This window comes from Typopeltis vanoorti, chromosome 21 (assembly GCF_054136105.1).
Source record: "Typopeltis vanoorti isolate ZY-2024b chromosome 21, IOZ_Tvanoo_1.0, whole genome shotgun sequence".
Taxonomy (NCBI): domain Eukaryota; kingdom Metazoa; phylum Arthropoda; class Arachnida; order Uropygi; family Thelyphonidae; genus Typopeltis; species Typopeltis vanoorti.
Window position 1 is genome coordinate 54,839,924 of NC_143569.1, and position 20,093 is coordinate 54,860,016.

General features: G+C 36.5%; 1 protein-coding gene across 1 annotated transcript in view; it reads right to left on the reverse strand.

Annotated features, from left to right (window-relative positions):
• LOC150094861 (monocyte to macrophage differentiation factor 2-like) overlaps positions 1–18,316 on the reverse strand; it is a 109,679-nt gene extending 91,363 nt beyond the window's left edge. The window contains exon 1 of the mRNA XM_090411684.1: positions 18,250–18,316. The gene's annotated coding sequence lies outside the window, so the exon portion shown is untranslated. The remainder of the gene's footprint in view (positions 1–18,249) is intronic.
• Positions 18,317–20,093: the final 1,777 nt, after the last annotated feature.

The following is a 20,093-nucleotide window of genomic DNA, read 5'->3' on the forward strand; positions in this document are numbered from 1 at the left end:
TTTTTTGGTTTTGTCTCTCTAAGTATTTTTGCAAGTTTTATGGAAATAGGGCTAATATATGGAAGAGTGACAAAGCCTCTGTTTTTCTTGTCATTAGAAATATCTCTAATCATGTGCTGGTTTAGTCTAGAGACAATACATTCCTTACAGCCATTTGAAGAAAAATGGTTATTAAATATTGGAGTTCTTTAGCTAGTTCATCCTTGTCATAATGAAGCAGTGGGCTCTTGCTCCTAGTGTAAAAATAATAACCAATTTTTGAGGTCTGTAATATTGAGAAGAGAGCCTCTGTAGCTCAGTTGATACAGATGAAGCTCTTTGGTCAGAAAGAGCTTCACCTGGGTTAGATCCCATCAGTGACTTGAGGAACCTTTATATGGTCTCTTTCGACGAAAGGTGAGTTAGTCAGTCTCATACAGAGATAGGGAGTTTTTTCACCTGGAAACTCGGGTTTTTCATCCCCCAAAACAGGCAAACCAGCCCTGTGAACACACACACACACGGATTACAGTAATGAATATTGCCTTTAGGAGATGCAGCAGAGAAGTGACGAGCCAGCTGCATTAATTCAACCCAAGTCCCTCATTAGGGGGGGGGGCTCAACCCATCCTAAGGGATGGATGAGAAGGATAGAATAGGAAAATGATGGGAAGAAGCATGCAGATGTCTGTCTGTCTGTCTCTCTCTCTCTCTGTGTGTGTGCTTTTGAAATACTGAGATTTTTAATTTACAAGATTTCTTAGTTACTCAGAGAACAACTTAGTTACTCAGTTCCCATTTGAATCTAATGGGAACAAACCATTAAATTCAAAATCATAGGTGAATGTTAAGATGCTGGCAACTGAGATACTCATGAAAATGCAAAAGTGAAGGTAGCCCATGCTTCCAGACTAAGAATATACAGTCAACATACTGCCTCCATAATTTTGGTTTAGATGGTATTCTTTTCGAACGCTTCCATATAAAGATTAGCTAAAACTGGTGAAAGAGGACTACCCATGGCTAGACTAGAGTTCTGTTTGTATGTTGTGTTATTGTATTTAAAATATCCAGAGAAGATATAATGTTTAAGGAGGTAGAGGATATATAAGCCAGAACAATGGTAAACAAATTAATTATATCAAAGTTTTCAAAAATATCATGTTCATCAAGGACAATGCTGCTGATGCTGGTTTTTTTTTTTTTTTTTTTTTACAGGACAGTTCAGCTGTCCTGTAAATAATACAGTGAGAGCTGAACTGGATAAGGGTAATGGATTTATAGTGATACTGCTGGACTTTGCTAAGGCCTTTTACAGGATATCACATGGAATTCTAATCAGTAAACTGCAGCACATGGGGATGGATATAGGATTGGTGAAATGGATAGGAGGGTGGTTGATGGAGAGATATCAGAGAGTAGTTTATTCAGGAGTAGAGTCCAAAAGAAGGCCTGTGACTAGTGGTATGCTGGGGTTCTGTTCTTGGACCACTGCTATTTAATTTGTTCATTAACAATATAGGAAAGAACCTGAGAGGAACTGTTCGTTTATTTGCTGATGATGCAAAGTTGGGTAGAGCAATAGTGAATGCAGATGATGTCAAAATTTTACAGGATGATTTGGACAGATTGGAAGACTGGGCTAAAAAGACTGGGTGTTAGTTTAATGTAGCAAAGTATAAGGTTATGCATTTTGGGGTGCAAAGATTAGCAGCAGTATACCATATTGGTGGAATTGTACTCCAGGAGATTGATGAGGCCAGAGATTTTGGGGTGTTCGTGGATAGAGAGTTGAAGTTTAGGGGGCACATAGCAAAAGTGACTAAATCAGCTCATCAGATCATTTGGTTACTGAAGAATACTTTGACGAGCAGAGACAAGCAAGTTATAGTTCCTCTTTATCGAGCCTTGATAAGACCCCATCTTGACTACTGTGCCCAGATCTGGGTGCCACGTTTCTTCTTGATGGGGAGGAGGAGGTAGAGAAGATCAAGAGGCGAGTGACCAAGATGATAGCTGGTCTATGGAATAAACCTTATGAGAACAGGTTGAAGATCTGTGGGTTACAGAAATTGGTTGATAGGAGAAAAGGGGTGATATGATTGAGACATTCAAATTACTGAAGGGTTTTTACAAGATTAATTCAGAGGAAATTTTTCAGAACAGGTCTGGTGGTGGGAGAACTAGGAACCATCCATGGAAACTGAGCAAGAGTGTAGTTAGCAACAGTGTTAGAGCTAGGTTTTTTACTTGGAGAGTGGTGAATGAGTAGAATTAGCAGCAAGAGTTTGTTGTGGTGCCATGACTGTAAATGAGTTCAAAGCAAAATATGATAGATACTGTGCAAATGCTGAATAGTTGTTCTTGACATGATGTTTAGGGCCTCCCTCGATGAGTCTAAGGACTCCTTGGAGTTGCCCATAATAATACTATTATTAATAATAATAAAACTACTTAAGGGCCTGATAAGGAACATTTCCATTCACCATTCAAGAAGCTGAAGGTTCAAATACTGCCATGGGAAGAGATATTTGTGATTATCTTTAGATGGGAAATAAATTTCTTCATCTAGTGTGAGACTACCACTCTGATCACTGGAGGCATAAGGGGCGTGATAAAATTCCATGTTTAGTCTCCAAAGCAAGGTTTCTAGATTGTATAAGATATAAATAAAAAAATTAAAACAAAAAATATATTTTTAAAATTGCTTACTCGTCCATGGCACTAATGCATAAGGAGCAGTACAAAAGTAATGGCTATTGTTTATCACTTTAAATTCAAGCACAGCATCTGAGTGGACAGAAGTAGTCTCCAGTTCCACCATAGTGAGTGGCACTGCAATCAGGCATAGGAATGCAGCACACAAGTAGTTCAAAATGGAAAAGTCATGGCAACTGTGTTTTGACAAAGTTGGACCAAGAAAGGGCCCAGCTTTGTCTCAATTCCAAAAGTCTTGCTTGTATACTTTTTTAGAGGGGGGGGAGAGAGAGAGAGAGAGAGAGAGAAGTGCAAAATCAAATCCAAAATCATTTCAGAATGCTATGAAGAGATGTTGCAGAAAGTGGGAGAAAAAAAAAAAGGATAGGTATCCATCTGTAGAGTTTGGTTCACTAGATGAATGATGTCCTCACTCTCCATAACAACACCTCACCTTAGACTTGCTGCTACACAAGGGACACAATTATAACATTTTGCTAGAATGATCACCCCCCCCCAATCTCACCCATAGCATAGATCTAGCATCCCCTGACTACCACCTGTTTGATCCTCAAGGACATCTTTTTTTTTTAATGTGAATTCTGCCCACATTAAAACAGGAGTCACATAAGAAAAAACTTAAATGATCTCTTTTCTTGTTTTGAGGTTTTGAATTTTTTGAAAAAACAAAAATTTGATTCTTTTTTTACATATGTCAATTTTTTTAGTTTTATTTGGCAAATAGATGTGATGCAAAATTATCAAATCAGAATGTGTTATCATGTTAAGTCTTTATAAATTATTGCAGTGATGAGAATATACATAAACAGGATATGGAAGTAACTGTTTAATTTACATTACTGTAGAATAAAATATGAGCTCAAATTAAAACACAAAAAATAAATAATAATAGGCCAGTTATAAAAGAAAAATAATTACTTTATTTAAAATAAAGAAATACTCAGAAGAGGTGAAGAAGAGAAAGATGAAGAAAACAAATACTTAGAAGCTTTATAAATATTTTTAGATGTGACTTATCAAGAGAATTCAAATAACAGTAACTCATCTTTATTTTCTGGTACATACCCTCATGGAGTGTACCAGATATTATGACAGCACAACATAATTAATGTTCATGACTAGTTTCTGATCTACATTTCTCCAAACTGTCTACTACTGTCACATCCCTGATTTGGTCAGCTCTTTTTGAGACTGCAGAACCTACATAAAACTATTTCTTTTTCATGGAACCCCTATGAAAATTTTCATAAAGAATAATCAGAAAAGAAAGTTATGACAATGAACGGTTGCATGCAAAATATTCTAATCAAAACACATACATTCAAAAAACTTCTGTTGTCTTAAAAGGAAATCTAACATAAGCTGTTTACTCATATAAGTAAATAAATTTAATAAATAAATAAAAAGAGTAGTATTTTCTGTAATATTTTGTAGATCCCTTGGGTTCTGTGGAATAGAGTTTAAACACTACTGTAAAGCACTCCTAAGTGGGTAGTAGATGAATTTTATCAATCATGCAAAACCATCATCCTGCATGCTTACTAGGGGACTAACACAGCTAAAAGGTCCATGCTTTGTCTCCAGAAGAGGATTTCTGTTATCTAACTTTCAGCTTGGGGTGCTTAAGGGTCAAAGTTGTATAACTGAGAGGAGACCTCCACATAGCCTTTAAAGGAATGCGGAGAACCGACCAGGGCTTCTGACCTAATGTCCAATCCTCACTTTCTCGTGGTGCACCATGTTGGGTATCTACTTTGATACTGAACGAACAAGGACAGGCTAGCAATTTGGGATTTAGCTGACCAAATTGTATTCTTATTGGTTAAACCAAAATAAAAAATGATGGTACAACATTACAAAATTTCATGCCGGCTGCTGGGGTGTCGCCCGCTTAAACAAGGCCCCCGTTGTTTTCGCCAGGGAACCAGGGAAAACAGCGAAAAGTCAGCTACTGGAACAAATCTGAAAACACACCCCAACTCAACATCACCAGAGTTAAAGATCGGTACCATCAATATAAGAAGCCTCAATGGCAAAGAAATGAAGCTAGCTGAGGAATTAGATAAGTACCAGATCGACATAATAGGGGTGACTGAAACAAAAAAGACAAAAACTGGTGAGATCTTTCTGAGCAATAAGTACAAAATGTTATATTCAGGCAATGACAATCTAGGAAAAGAAGGAGTAGCCATAGTATTTAACACAAAATACGAGGCTAATCTTCTTGAATGGCAGTCAGTCTCAAGTAGAGTAATGTGGGCAAATATGAGAATGGGGAACTGGACAATGAGACTTATTTGTGCCTATGGTTGCACAGAAGGTTCTACTAAGGCAAGTGGAAGAATTTTTTGAAGCTTTAGAAAAAGCAACTGACATAATGAAAAAGGAAAAGTTGGTCCTTGTTAGGGATCTAAATAGCAGAGTAGGAAATGATTGTGAGACATACAAAAATATTTTGGGAAAATTTGGAGAAAAGAGCAAAGCTAATAATGATGGCAAATATCTGTTGGATTTCTGCTCAGGACATGGACTGGTTATTACTAACACCATGTTCCAACATAAAAATGTGCACAAATTCACATGGAGAGAAGAGGCAAGGAATAAGAAAAGTCTCATTGACTATGTTACTGTTGATAGTGATGTTTTCTCCCTGGTGCAGGACACCAGAGTGTACAGAGGATTTGAAATTGGAAGTGATCACTATTTAATCTTCAGCAGGATAAAACTGAATTTCATGTTGAAAAGAATAACATGTAAGAAAGTGTTAAAGCGAATAAAAGTTGAGCAGCTCTCAGATGTGAACTGTAGACTAAAATACACAAAGATTACTGAAGAAAAAATGAAAGAGTTCGAGAACAGGAATCAGACCTTGAAGATTCAGTGGCAAGCCTTGAAGAAAGCCCTGATTGACTCAGCTAGAGAGGCATGTGGTGAAGTTGTCTGCAAGGATAGAAAAATTAGAACTCCATGGTGGACACAGGAACTTAAAGAGGCAGTGAAGGAAAAGAAGAAAGCATATCAAAAGTTCCTGTCAAATAAGTCAGCTTGTGCTCTTAGAGAATACAGAGACAAATGTAAAAAAGCCAAACACTGTGTAAAACTAGCTAAACAAAAGTCATGGGAAGACTGTGGTAAGAACATAGAAAATAAATATCAAGAAGGTGACAAAATATTCTGGAGGTTGTTGAAGAAGCTTAGGAATGGAGGAAAGAGTGCTGTAAAAGGAGTTAGAGATGATAAAGGTGAAATGAAAACGGAAAAAAAAGGATATCCTTGAAGTACGGAGTAATTACTTTGAAAAACTGCTAAATGAAAGAAGCAGTGATGACAGCACAGTGGTAAAAAACACTTACCAGGCATGCAGTCAGGAATACATATCCATACTTGAGGTAGAAAAAGCCATCAAAGGCTTAAAATGTGGAAAGGCAGCAGGAGTGGATGATATTCGACCAGAAATGCTGAAGTATGGTGGTATAAAAGTCTTACAGTGGCTGCACTGCATAGTTCAGAAAGCCTGGACAGAGGGACGAATTCCCGATGATTGGAGTAGAGCTCTCATAGTACCCATATATAAAAAGGGAAATAAAACTGAATGTGAGAATTACAGAGGTATATCCCTACTAAGTGTTCCTGGCAAGATCTATGCAAGTATACTTGAGAAACGGTTGAGAATTGTGGAAGAAAAGCTTGGTGAAGAACAAGCTGGATTCAGGCCAAATAGAGGCTGTCAGGATCAGATCTTCACTTTACGACAAATAGTCGAGAAAGCATGGGAATATAACAAAGATCTGTATTTAAGTTTTGTCGATCTGGAAAAGGCATATGACATGGTGCCAAGAGAGAGAAGCTATTCAGTACACTAAAGTTATATGGTGTCAATGGGGCATTATATCAAGCAATACTTAGTCTTTATTTGAGTTGTAAGTCAGCAGTTAGAATTGAAGGAAGTACAGGAAGATGGTTTAATGTTAAATCTGGTGTCAGACAAGGATGTACATTATCCCCTCTGTTATTCATTATCTATATGGATCACATTATGAAGGAAAGTGGTATTAAACATGATATCAAAATTGGAGATGTTAATGTCAGCTCTTTGCTTTATGCGGATGATGTTATACTTCTAAATAAATCCGCTACAAGTCTGCAAAATTCTCTGACTAAATTGAATAGCTGTTGTAATAGATATGGTATGAAGGTCAGCAATAAAAAGACAAAGACAATGAAAATAGGCAGAATCATTGAAAATGTCAACTGTGTTGTGAATGGAGAACCTGTGGAACAAGTAAAACATTTCAGCTACTTAGGCACGATTTTTAGTGAAGATGGTAAATTGAATATAGAAATAGACAACAGAATCAGCAAAGCTGGTATGGTGGGAAGTCAATTGAATAAATTCATATGGAATAAGAGAGAAATTAGTCGGAACACTAAATTAGCTGTATACAAGGCAGTGTTCAAACCAGTTTTAACTTATGGATCTGAGAGCTGGGTCAGAAGTAAAACACTTGACCAAAGACTAGAGATCGCAGATATGAGAGTCCTGAGAAAGATTAGAGGCGTGAACAAATGGCATCAATGGCAATATCATATTAAAAACGAGGATATTAGGAAAGAACTTGACATTGTCAGCATCCAGAAATGCATTAGCAGAGCGAATCTCAGGTGGTATTGTCACTTAAATAGAATGGGAGAGAAAAGATTAGCAAAACAAGTGTTCTCTGCCAGGTTAGCAGGAAAATGACCCAGAGGAAGACCAAGATATAGGTGGATTGATATGGTACAAAGTGCCTTAGACGACAGAAATATAAGATCTGATAATGTTGGAGTCTTGACACGTAACAGACTGATTTGGAGGAAAATTGTAGATAGGAAGTTAGTAATGATGTAATTTTTTCATGTAGTACTATCATATCCTGTACACCCCTTGAGGGTACATGGCAGGAAATTGATGAACTTTCAGCTTACTCATAGTACTAATGTATAACAGGGATGCAAATTTTGTGAATAGGATTCACGTTTATTAAAAAAAAAAAATTAAAAAAAACCCTGCATCACCTATTTATATAATCCTGTTTATGTAATCATGGTCTTTCTCTAGGTCTTGTTCCTGCAGTTTTTTTCTTCAACAATTTGTTTTGCCAATTCTTCATCTTCCATCTGTTTAAGTGACCATACCATTTTAGATTAGCTCCACATATACATTCCTGAATATTAATAACGTCAAGTACTTTTCTGATATTTTTAATATGGTACTGCAAGTGCCATATTCACTACTATAATTTTCTTTAGCACTCTCATAATGGTCTCCAGTGTTTGATCAGTTGCTTTATTTCTTACCCAACTCTTATTAAAATTAGCATGAACTAGTCATATACACTGCTAATTGTCCGATTTCTCTCTTATTCTCTATAAATTTGTTCAATGTGATTTCCAATTTTAGTTTAGTCATATTTATTCTATCTATATAGATTATAGATCATATAGTAAGTTCATATAGATTATAAAGAGCAACAAAGATCATGTATAATGCTGTCTTACACTGAAGGGGTTGAGTTTTTTGTAATGTTAGGAGTCCAAGAAAATACTTTTTTTTAAGGAAGCTTTTTAATTTTTTAACTGTTTTAGTGGGATAGTGATCTAGTGGGATGTAGGTAAATCGGTCTCAGAGAACAATATCTATTTCATGATTGCATTCATTGAGGTTCAGGACAACTGTAGCATTACAACTCATATGCTATGGTGATAACAATACTTTTATCATTTCATAGCTTTCTGAGAGCAGCAAACTGGCCAGAAGATGATTACTTTTCAGAGTAATCCATCAAGTCTGATGTTGTTGGCTATTTCCAGTGCTAAGTTACAAATTCTGTGTTCTATATTGTACACTGAGTCTAGCACAGGTGCTTCCTTTAGTGCTAAGACAAAATTGTGCCCAGTATCACAGTATCTTTGTTGAGACTTTTTTTGAGAACAAATCCAATATGGAAGGTTGAATTTGTGGCTGATATTTAGAATTGCACAGGCCGTAATATTTTTTTTGAAATGTTTATTTCTTATTTTTAAGAATTCTTTTTGGGTTGATGCATCTGAATGTCCAAGAGAATAGTTTAAAGCTCATGAGAGCTGCAAATGTAATGAGCTGATGTCAGCATTGGAAGTGGAGGCTGGTGCTTGTTGCAGTGATCTGTTCTCGCAGTAGTGCAAGACTGGTGGCATATTTGTATATACAGAGAGATATTTTAGAATGGAACTTGATTTGTAGTTTGATGAAATCAGGCATTACTCTTGTATTCCAACATCTTTGTAAAACAGGCCTGATGATTTAATTTTCTTTTCTTTTTTTTTAATCTAATTAAGAAAGGATTAGTCAGCACCAGTGGCAGCCACATAAGCACTGCAACACTGCAGCACCCCGAAGGAAAAACTGAAAAATTTAAATTTTGTTTGCGTTTATAAATAATAACAATGCTTACAACATTATATAAATACAATACAACATGTTAAAGGTTACAGCTTATGTTTTCGACAGTGACTGAACAGTTAATAATTGGAATTGTTCTATTAATGCTTTAGATTATGAAACAAATACACTGCGATCTAACACAGTGTCGGAATTATCACATTTGACCAATCACAGCCAGACTCACCGATATTCGTTTGCGTTTGTGATTGCACGTTATAAGTCATTCCGACACTGCTCAGTTGGGCAGTGTATCGTATGCTTGCACACGTTATTTCTGTGAAATACAAAACTTTTATTATTGCTGCATGTTCATGGTGAGGGTGAGCTATTTTTTGCAAATCTTATTTTATTCTGTTAAAATAAAATATAATTATTTATTTATTATACATACAAGGCTGAATAATGACGAGTGTCACTGTTAAAAATGAAAATAATTATATTTTTTCAATTATCGTTACACGAAACAAATACATTGCAATCTAATGGAGTGTCAGAATTATCGCATTTGGCCAAATGCAGCCAGACTCGCCGATATTCATTTGTGCTTGTGATTGCACATTACAAGTCATTCCAACACCAGTTGGGTAGTGTATCGTATGCTTGCGGGCGTTATTTCTGTGAGATACGAAACTTTTATTATTGGTGTTTGTTCGTGGTGAGGGTGAAATATTTTTAATAAAGCAATTTTTTAATATGTAAATTTATTTATTAATAAATTGGTTACTGATTAGGAAAAAAATATTTTTTTTATTTTTTTATTTTATTTTATTTTTTTTATTTTGTATATGCAGCATCCCCACTTAAAATTTCCACTGGCTGCCACTAAGAAAGGATCCTTTCTAAGTGCTGTTAATACTCCATTAAACCCTCCAACATGATGTCCTCCCAGCACTCAGACCTTCACACACGAATGATCTTTCTAAATATACTCTACACGTTAGTTATTTATCCCCTACAGATTTCTGATCGCAAGCTAATATAAATTTTTTCCAATCTTCTCCCATGGGGTAAAATACAACAATCTCATAATTGTGTTACCAAATTATGAAAACTGCAAAATCTGGATGATCTTCATAATTTCCATGCTTCATCACTGTTTTCAGTCTTTTGAACCAAATACTGGCACCAAATGCATCATTAACCCCTGTTAGATCCTGAATGGAGAACTTTACAAGTAAATTCTTTATTCAGGATTTAACATGATAAATATTACTATTTAAGGAGATACCTGCACATCAGCTAATAATTATGAAAAATTTCTTTATGTTATGTGATAATGTGTAGTCCATATGTACCATATATTGAAATTTATTTCTTTAGAACTGAAATGAGAAGCAGAGAATTTTGTGTCAGAATAGTAAGAATTATGTAAGGGAATTGTTAAATTATTTGTAAATCCCATTAAGCTGTCTAGTACATTACGAAATTTCCAGAAAGATAACAAGTAATACTCCGGAATAATCGTGTATAATCTGTACGAGTCGAGCATAGCAATGGAGGCGAAAAATGACGTCAGAACGACTACCTGGAATAGGGTAACTTAACAGATTAGATGTAGGATCACCTAAGGGGCATGAACGATGTGGAGTTCGTGGGTAAAAAACACATTGAATAGAGGGTGCCCGAAAGGGTGAATAAAAGACGATTAAGTTAATGTGTTCAAAGAGTTAATCTTTGAACACATTAACTCCACACAAATAAAAAAAATTCACTAACCACAGAATACTGTTCTCAGACTTGGAGTGATGTCACAAAGTGATTCATAAAGAATCTTCCTAAAATCACTGAATCAATACAAAAAGGAATTAGAATAATTAATGTCTCTATCAAATCACTCCTCTTTCATGCAGATATTCAATTTGTGCTGTAAACAATTTTACTAGTGTTTTTCTATGGTTCTCTGTTCATCAGAATAGACTTCATTAATTTCCATGCTCTTCGCTAAGCATATAAATATGTGCAACAGCTAATTATAATCTCTTTGCAGTTCAACTGAAATTCATAGAAATTATTCATTTCCTCTACTACTGTAATTGAACCATCCTCTCTTCTTATGCATTTCCTGAGGGTATGATATGTAGGGCATCAAATCTGATGTCAGCAAGTTTCTAAATTTTTTCCTTAACTTTTGTGCTAATATACTATACTGTAGTATATTAATACCATGGATGAACAACTTTAAAACTACAATGCTACATTTCCACCAATTGATCTCAAACTATATCCTAACATCATTTTTCTGCCCTGCGCCCCTTTTAATGAGGCTTTTTCAAATGCATGAAAGCGAGTTAGCCAGGTTCATAAGCGATGAAAGATTTTTCCCAAAAGAGAAACTTGGGGTTTTTAATTCCACAAAACTGGCAGACTCAATTCTATATACAGAATTCAATATAGGTATATACCTATTTTGTACAGAAATAAAGATAGGTCTGAAAGATATTCTAGAATCTGCAGCAATGCAGATTGAAGGCACTGAATGATTTGATTTGCCAACATGTATCCTCAGACCTTTCTCTGCCTGTAATTAATTATAATGTTTATCATTACACAATTCCCTCCCCAACTTCAGGTACAATCCTGTGACTTCACTAGACATTCAGCTCAGCAGCCAAGATAATCTGTGTAGCCATCTCACATGGCAACCACCTAAGGCTCAAGGATTTTATAATCGATCACTGTTCATTCTACTGTTAGGATCTTGGATATAAATGGCATATGTATTAACTGTACTCTTTCTTATGCCTTTATGACAAAGGTGTTATATCATCATTTTCCTGTCTGCGTGGCTAGCCTAGTAGCTATGTGCTTTGCAACCATATGCCTGGGGAAGGAGTGTCCTAGGTTCAATTACCATTGAAGAAGTGAGGAGCTTAAGGATCTTCTTCAGCCATAGCCAAGTTAGTGGTCTTGGGCATGGACAGCAGGGTTTTTCCCCTCCCCAGTTTATCTGGGGTTTTTCATCCCGCAAGCAGGCAAACCGGTCCCGTGAACACACATGGATACAGTCATGAATACTTAAGACAATCCCTCCAGCCATAGGTCTGAATTGTCAGCTATGCTGGTCCCGAGCCCGGATAAAAATAGGGGGGGGGGAATGAGGTGGTGCCGCCTCCCCGTAAAAGGGGCTCACGGACTTTGAATCACTATATGAAATGAATGAATGAATCATTTTCCTGATATGTATCCTCAAGAGGCATACAGGCTAAAATGACAGTACTACATGATAAAGTTTACATTACTAATCTCCTCTCAACAATTTTCCTCCAAAGTAGTCTATTACTTGTCAGCATCCAATATAGCTGCATCTAATAGTTCGGTTTTCTAATGCACTTCTGATGGAATTGATCAACTAAGACACTGATCTTTTTCTGGGTCATTTTGTTGCCATCTTGGCATTAAACACCTATTTCGCTACCATAGCCTCTCCCATTCTATTTAAGTGAGCATACCACCTTATGTTAGCTCTGCTTACACATGTATATTATTGAATACTAACAATGTCAAGTTCCTTCTTAATATCTTATACAATAGTTTAGTGCTTTGGCTGTTTTTCAGTCTTAGTCCATTAAAATTTATTCAACTGGCTCTCAACCATACCAGCTTTGCTTATTCTGTTGTCCATTTCCAAATATAATTTGCCATCTTCACTTAAATAGTTAAAATATTTTCCTTGTTCTACAAGTGATTTTTTTTTATGCTATAAATAAGCACCAAGAGCTATTTTTTGCATTTTTGTGCTGATAGCTAGTTATGTGCAGTTAACATTTCGCAAAAAAAGTGTGATTCAAGCTTTGAATAGAGAAGGCTATTTCTCTCTTGAAATAGTTAAAAGGGTGTCTTGTAGTCAATCTATTGTGATACAGCTGCTGTCAAAAGTGGAGGAAACCGGATGTGCCTGTTGTGTCATTTATCTCTGATATATCGAGGCAATATAATTAACTTTATCCTTTCCGCTTCAGCCGCTATATCAAATTCTATTGCATGTACCTCTTTGTTAAGTCGGTTGCATCATTGTTATGTGATCTTCATTAATTTTAGTCTTATCATTATGTCTCGCTTCCTTTATACCTTTTCTTATGCAATTTAACCTTTCAAGGGCCACCAGAGATTACCTGTTCCCTGAATTCTATGAGTTATCCTGGTCACTCAGGTAAAATAATTTTTTTATCTGCACCAGCCTTGGTCTTAAAGTTAGAGATAAACTTAACCTTTAGGATAAACATAGATTATCAGGTGCCACTAATAATGTTAACTGAATTCTTAGAAGTCTTGGGTTCTCTGGCTTATTTTATTTGCAGTCGTGCCCTACTATTTTCAATTGGAATAGCCCCGCACACACACACACGATCACAGGTTTGAAGTTGTATGAAGGGTCAGGGTCAGTCATCATGATCAGAAACACATGTAAGTAAGGAACCAAAATATTTATTAAACTCATTATATAAATGCCATACAAGTTAAAGTAGTTATCAATTCTAATTTAATCTTCTACCTTTCTCTCACCCTCTCACTCTTAAAACAATTATGCATTGACTTCAAAATGTTAGCAAATTCAATAACTCAACATATAATACATTCTTAATTACAGCTCAATTGGACATTAAGGCATTATAGCACATTTTATAATCTCTCTCGGATTTATTACGACAGAATTTCTATCTAACTGAAAGTTCTTAAAGTTCATTTTAAAAGCATAGTCTTTACATAAATCTTAGTTCTTCACTCTTTCTTCCATTACAAATTTTAAGATGCATTCTCTTAACACTGTTAGTCAATTTTCAAAAGGGGCTAGAACACGTGAGAGTACTTATCTATTCTTTATCGGTTTTCTTCCGTCCTTCCTTCTTTGTTTCGATTCTGGTTGTCTCGATCTTATCGCCACGTAGGTTACACGTGCTCGCCTGAGTTGGGCGCTATCTCCCTGCTAAGGTTTTATGTCGATTGCCTTCTCATTGACGGCCTACGGTTGATCTTGCCGAAATCTGCTGAGGTGTCATGCCGGAACTTTTTGTAAGTCAGCCCTCAAAAATGAGAGCTGAACTGCGATGAACTCTTGCAGGAACTCTTGAAATGCAGGAACAAGAAAAAATGGGGTGACTTACTTCTGTGTCGCGGGTTTTATTCGCTCCCCTAGAGCTGGGTTTTATTCGCCATCTTTCCAAATTTAAATTTCTCTTATCGTCTCACCCATTGGTCTCAGGCTGGGTGACTTCACCGATCAATATACGGGACTTCTTGTTTCCGGGAATGTATGCGTCATGATGTCTTCTTAGATGTGATGATGCCCACGGGTGCTTACGCTGCTCTTATAGTATTAGAGCGATCTTTGCCCTATGTTGCTGAATAATATGCATTCTTTCATTTATAATATTTCACTAATGATTTCTCTCATATCTGTCCCTTTTGCTGACTTACATTCATGCTAGACATATAGATACATTAATTTAAATTCACATAATTCACAGTTTATCATACAAGATGTTGTTACAAAAAAAAACATAGTTACACTGTGCTAAAAGATAAGTATGCACATATATTTTTGTTAATTGTTAGATTCTGAAATGGCGACGTCATGTAAAATTTGAAGTCGCCTATTTCAGATCTAACACGCCGAAAGGAAAAAAGGGGATAGGAAGAAAGCCACTGTCTACACCATGCCAAGATTGAGTTCTAAAGTGGCTCTGCTTCAAAAATCATTGTGCATCATCTGAAAAACTGAAACAAGACTAAGAAGAACAAGTTGCGGCAAGCTCTGCAAGTTCAAGAGAAGACTCATTCGACAGGGACTGATAGCTAGGCACACTTGTTAACCAAAAAAATGAGACTGGCTCGGTTAAACTGGTGCAAAGAGCATGCCAAGTGGACCCCTGATCAGTAGTAAAGAGTAATTTTTTTTTCTGACTAGAAAAGATTTAACCTGCAGGACACCGATAGCAGACAGACATCTCAAAGACGATCAGGAGTAAAATTCAACCCTGACTGTCTGGTGTCAACAGTCAAATTCTCAGCCAGCTCTCAGATGATCTGGGACTGCATCTCGTATCAAGGTGTTGGTTGCTTGCATTTTACAAAAGGTTCAGTGAATGAAAAAGTGTACCAGAAAAATTTACAAAGAATTGCTATTATAACTCTAAAATGTACCATATGAATTGAGTTTAGTACTTAAAAAAAAACTTTAGTTTTTTGTTGCAGGTTAATAAGTGGTTCAAAGAATACTTGATTCAGTGACTACTATGGCCAGGAAACAGCCCAGATCTCAACCCCATTGTGATTTTGTGGTACAAATGGAGAGACTGAAATACACAGAAAGCCAAAAACACTTTAGGAACTTTAAGGAGCCATTATAAGGGTATGGAATCATGAACTGACAGTTGCATCCATCAGGAAATTGATTTTTGGAAGTTTCTCTCCCACTTGGTTAGACTATAATAAATTTAGTTAAATCCTTTATCCAAGTGTAAGCAAAGCTTGCACCTGAAGAATCGTCAGGACTTAGGCAACTCATGGTAAAGGTGAACCAAGCTCTCATCACTACTTATCTTAGTATCTCCCATAATGCAAAGCACATCCCCTTGTGGACATATATAAGGCTCCCACTGATGAGATCTCAATAAAGGCCGAAACTGGTCTGGGAAGTGGCCTTTTCCTTAATGCGTAGCATTATACATGTCCGCAAAGAGATGTGCTTTGCATTATGGGAGATACTAAGACAAGTAGAGATGAGAGCTTGGTCCACCTTTACCATGAGTTGCCTCAGTCCTGAAGATTCTTCAGGTGCAAACTTTGTTTGTGTACACTTGGATAAAGGATTAAAGTAAATTTATTATAGTCTAACCAAGTGGGGGAAAAAACTTCCAACATCTTTCTCTAAATCCAGAGTAATTTAATAATAAGGGAAGACACCTTTTGGCAATTCATATAGGTAAATATGACTTCTCCATGGCTTTCACCTTACTATCACCACCTCTGGGTCTGTCTCCCACTGACGAGACCTCAGTAAGGGTCGAAACCGGTTGGAAGCTTGGGTGATGAATGGCAATGCTGTAGCCCATGAAGTTTTAACTGAGTCTCGATTATTGCTGTCACCCAGGTCCTGGGGGGGGGGTAATGAATGGCAATGCTGTAGCCCGTGAAGTTAACTGAGGCACGGCTGTTGCCGTTACCCCTCAGATTGACATATAAGCGAATGAGCAAATGAGTGGCGCTGCTCGGTGGTGGGGTGAGCCTGTTACTGAGGGGAACAACGCTAAGTTTTTGATAGTTTGACCTGTACTTGAACATTTGATAAAGGCTGAAAGCTTGGGTGATGAATGGCAATGCTGTAGTCCATGAAGTTTTAACTGAGGCTCGGCTGTTGCTGTCACTCAGGTCTTGACGGGGGGTAATGAATGACAGTGCTCTAGCCCATGAAGTTAAATGAGGCATGGCTGTTGTTGTTATCCCTCAGATGACAAATGAGCGGCTCTGCTCAGTGGTAGGGTGAACCTGACACAGGGTAGAACCAATGCTGAGAGTTCTCAGTGGCAGGGTGAGTCTGTTACTGAGGGGAACAACAGTGAGTTTTTTCAGTTTGACCTGTACTTGAATGTTCAATGAAGGTCAAAACCAGTCTGGGTAGTGGCCCTTCCCTTAATGCATAGCATTATACATGTCCGCAAGGAGATGTGCTTTGCATTATGGGAGATACTAAGACAAGTAGTGATGAGAGCTTGGTCCAACTTTACCACGAGTTGCCTCAGTCCTGAAGATACTTTAGGCACAAACTTTGTTTGCTTATTCTTGGATAAAGGATTAAACTAAATTTATTATAAATTGATTTTTGTCAATGCCCCGCCAATGCCAAGCAGTAATAAAGGCAGGAGGAGAACTCACAAAGTACTAAACAGCCAAAAGTGAATTTTTAGCTTTGAATTTTAGTAAAACTGTATAGTTGAACTAAATTTTGATACCACTATTTGTTTTTCCAACAAAAAGATCACTATCTATTCCATTTTGAAATATTTGCAAATTTGTCAAGTTTATTGTCATTTCCTAATTATGTCACATCTTGTACTAAAAGGAGCTAAATATTAATCAAAAATAAAAATGTTATATTACCTTCTTCATTATTTGTGCCAATTAGTGTGTTATTATTCCTTTTCAAATAGGCAGGTGATGCAGTTTCTATGAACATGAGTGTATATTTCCTGCCTGATGCTTTAAAGGATTAAAAATATTTCTGGATGGAAAAAACCCTGCCATCTGTATGAAATCACCTAATTCCTTCCCCAACCTAGATCTAAAAAGCCATTATACCTGTTTGTGTCACTATGGGGGAGAGAAGGTAGTCCATCACAATGTTGGTCATACAGCACCTTAAATCTCATTTAAGGTGCTGTATGTCACATGGCTCCCTCTCTCTCTCTCTTAATGAATTCCACTCAATCACACTGCTTGGGGGGGAGGGAATTTTTCTAACTCATACTTAAAAAAAAAATTTGGAGGAAAAATGGTTCTCAAATCATAGTTATGCTCTGTCCAGTGAAAAATATTTTGAGTATCTATCTGATATGCTCTTTCAATAAACATTATCAATTAAATTAAACAGGATTTCCAAAGTTTTCTGGATTTCCAAATCCACACAATTGCTAAAACTCAACCAAGTTTGAAATTCTTGATGAAAAATATTAACATAAATAAACAAACTGCTGACTATTTGCAGCTGGGTCAACCAGTACCTTGGTCCATACAAAAATTAAAATAATTTGGCAAATTTTTAATTAAATACTGATAAATCAGTGCCATTTCTATTTTTGTAAAATTGTAAGTTTGATGCATTAAGCGAATAAATAATTGTTTAACCCTATTAGCATCCACAGATATAGTGAACTTACTGAAAAAGGACCAGCTCAAGTCAAAAATATGCTAGAAAACGTACCTTAAAATAAAAAAAAAAATAATAATAAATAAAGGGGGAGGGGGGTGGTAAATAGATTTCCACAAGCTAATTGCGAGAAGGGAAAAAGACAAACTTTACTTCCTATGTACCAATAACTGACATTCAAAAATCTTGGGAATTCTAATAATCATGACAACATATTCAAAAATACCTGGTTGTTTAATAACAGCATAGCCAATAACTGTATTTGTTTATTAGAAATTTATGGAACACGTTCATCAATACGGTGATTTATCTTGTGAAGTCCTTTGCACCGAATATTCTCCGAACTAGCAAAGACAGTATAAAATTTGGATTTTTCATATAACTTTTTTGTTTTATCTGCAAGATGACCATTCCATCCACGTGAATAGCACGCCGCAACTACTACATGTTGCAGCAGATTGGCTGCGCTACATATAATGCAGAATTTAAAGCAAGGTCAACGCATTCTAATTAACCTTGACATCAATCACGTAATGTGTATGCTAAAACACTAGAGAATAACCTAATGCACAATTGAAATAAATCATCACGCAGCTACTAAAACAGATAAAGCCGGAATAGTAATTCGCATTATCACTCATGTTATAAGTCGGTGGCATATAATATCTCTGGATCCAGAGACAGTATATACCATTGATTCCCTATGACAGGTCCAAATTAAAAACGGCTCTGGTCATGTCTTGAGCCAAGTTTTTTACCATATTTAGGTCAAAAAAATTTTGACAGGAGTAAGTAAATTAATATCCTTTAATTAAAATCTCATTTCATTTTATCTTTTTTGGCTTCGTTGTTACAAAACGGACTTCTCCATTGCCAAAATTGCTTAGCTTTTTTTTTCCTCTCCAAATGTAAATAAATTTAGGAGCTTCATGATCCTTCAGAGATGTTTCAGTATGAATTTCTTGAGTTTTTGAGGGACATATATCTTAGGCAGTACGTACCAGAGAGTAACGGGGATCGAAGGCCTTGGATTTCATCATCTCATTAAAGGATGTTATTGTACATGAGGTGTCAAATATTGATGCACGTGATCATGAAGTGATATGGTCACGCTCAGGAGACAGCCTGTAGCTATATCATTGAATGAGAAATTGGTTGAAAAGGAGATCAGTGCTAATTGGGACTTGTTCAGGAATTGTCTTGCAGAGCAATGTCTGAATGCACTCCAAAGGTCAAGAGATCAGATAACGTAGATGTGAAATGAATGAACGAAGAGTGAATGAATCGGTGCAATTTGGAGGAAGAAGGCATTACGGAGGCAGCACGCGAGATGAGTAGCAATAATCGATTACATGAGGAAGGCAAAGTGCAAGCAAGCAAGGAAAGAAAAAATGGACTCACTTGATAAGGGTAGCAAAAATGCAGTATAAACAGCAGCTAACAAATGAGGAAAAGAAATCCAGGTGTTTTTTCGATATATAGACAGTAGAATGAGAATGATTATGCACGGACGATGTCAGTCAGTCATAATGGTAGAATGATAACTACTGAGGCAGTAGCACACTCAGGATTTAATCTTGGTGGGGGGGGAGTAAAAGATTCGCGAATACACCCTGCGCATCGCATACGACCTATGACTAATCATCTGCAATGATCGCTAATTCATAAGTAGTATAGAAATAGAAGACACGATACAACATAAATAAAAAAAAAAATTTTAATTAGGAAAAGATTTTTAGAAATTTTTCTAGTGTTTTTTTTTCCTTTTCTTTGGAGGACCAGGGTCCCATGTCCCCCCACCCCTCTGGGTGCACCACTGCACTGAAGTATAGATGTGTAGAGATGTTAATTGAGCAATTCATTAAGGTATTTCATTACATCATCCTTGCGAATGTAACGTAATGCTAAACATGAGAGCATTTGGGGGAAAGAGCAACTAATGGTGTGTAAGTAGTAGGTATATGAGGAATTGAGTAAAGTTAATATCAATAAGGCAGGACTTAATGGCATATCACCATAAGTCTTGAAAGGTTGGTCAATTGGTAGAGCCTCTGCTACTAATGGCTCAGT